Source organism: Aplysia californica, unplaced genomic scaffold, assembly GCF_000002075.1.
Source record: "Aplysia californica isolate F4 #8 unplaced genomic scaffold, AplCal3.0 scaffold00163, whole genome shotgun sequence".
Taxonomy (NCBI): Eukaryota; Metazoa; Mollusca; class Gastropoda; order Aplysiida; family Aplysiidae; genus Aplysia; species Aplysia californica.
The window spans coordinates 794,764-796,702 of record NW_004797433.1 but is presented as its reverse complement, the minus strand read 5'-3'; positions in this window follow the sequence as shown (position 1 = coordinate 796,702).

Sequence of the window (1,939 nt, the reverse complement as noted above, 5' to 3'; positions counted from 1 at the left end):
CCTCCCTCCTCTTCCCCTTCCTCCCTCCTTTCCCCCTCCCCCCGATAACCACGTGACTGGTTACTGCAGTCATTTACAAGTGAGATAGTCTCTACCGATGGCCATCTGTCTAGGACGAGCTGACCCGACAATGCCTATAAATGATTGCAAATGTTTTCCGGCACCATTGACTCGATCAGGGCCGACTGGGAGCTGAGAGGGATATAATTTGTGTACAAGAGGAAAGATGGAGATGATTCGATTAAATTAGCAACCCCCTCCAGGGAATCGAACTTCTCCCATTTACGTGCAATGGCGAAGTGCCCAGCCATGAAAGACTTACTTAGACTTAAGACGTAGAGACTCTCGTCATGTGATGCATAAGGCAATCAGAGATGAACTGGAAGTTCTGTCTGTAGCAAGGGCGGGGATTTCACTCCATTTCTTGTCTACTTGTTTATGGACTTTGACTATTGTCCGCATCCAGTCTATCTTTAGTCGCCCCCTGCCTCTGTTCCCATCGATTTTCTAATGCGCAGCTTAGAGGAAATTCTCGAGTTTGGGAGTCGTTGGAAATACATGTATATGGCCAAGCCACCGTGCCATGAAAGACATGGTTGAAAGTGTCGCTTCCTGAGTGATCTGGACGGTGTCGGTGATAGGGGTGTAACACATCTGGCATCATAACTGTCCATTATGTATACTACGGCTAACTTAAAAGACTTGCCTCCTAGGATCATAATTTCCAATACAATCACGTCACGACTACAAACTAAATTCAAAGGGGAGCTTTGGATGTCTGCCATGAAATTCTACCTTTACGTTTCCATACAATATCCACCTATTCTTTCTCTTGGAATGTTTTATTCCTCTCAATCCGGATTGGCTCTGACAGGCATAGTCGGAAGCCCACCTCCTAAACTATCTACGTGTATATCGTTTCGTTGAATGCGTTAAAGCACCTACATTAACCATCTCTGTCATCACAGGTACGCTGATGAGCAACAAGTCTCCTCATTGCAATTTTCCTTTGCACCACCTACACACATCAGCTTCGATTTCTGCTTCGTCGTCATATCGATTTCCCTACAAGAGTTCTCTAGTGCACGGGTTCACCATAATGACCTATGAAACAAGAGACAATCCATCGAATTCCCGCTGAAAGGTTCGCCACGTCCCAAAAAGGTCAAACTTGTACGCTCCTCTGGGAAAGGGCTCTTAACAGTATTTTGGGATTATGAAGACATTTATACACATGGAGTTATTGGAGCAGGGCCACTCTGTCAAGACAGATCAATTCGTAGAAGAGACTCTTCGAAAACTTCCGGAACGTTTATCACGACTTCAACACCTTAGAAATGCCATTCTCCATCATGACAATGAAGGCTCGTCCTCACACAGGCCAAAAGACCCAGGGTGCTATGCTGTGACTCAAATTCAACCAGTTCCTTCCCACATCCTTCGTATAGTCCATACTTTGCCCCATCAGATTGTATTTCCTTTTTCGAAGCTTAAAGAACACTTGAGGGGAAATCAATATAACGACGATGCAGAAATCGAAGCCGATGTGCGTGGGTGATGCATAAGAAAACCGCTAGAATTTTCCGGAAACTCAAGTACGCGGACTTAAGTTGTTCGTTGTCGCCCCTGTGTTGACAAAGTTGGTTCTTCTGTGGAAAGATAACGTCTAGAATTTTATAGCTGGCATTTCAAAGTTTTGTTTGGAATGAAGCTTGTGTTTGTGGCGTGATTATTTTGGAAATTAAGACATGGGAGGCTGAACTTTTTTCCTCACCATCTTGACCAGCCTCTTGACCAGTACTACTCACCACCTTGATCAGTGCTACACACCATTTATACCAGTACTACACACCATCTTGACCAGTACTACTCAGTATCTTGACCAGTACTACACACCATCTTGACCAGTACTACACCCCATCTTGACCAGTACTACGCA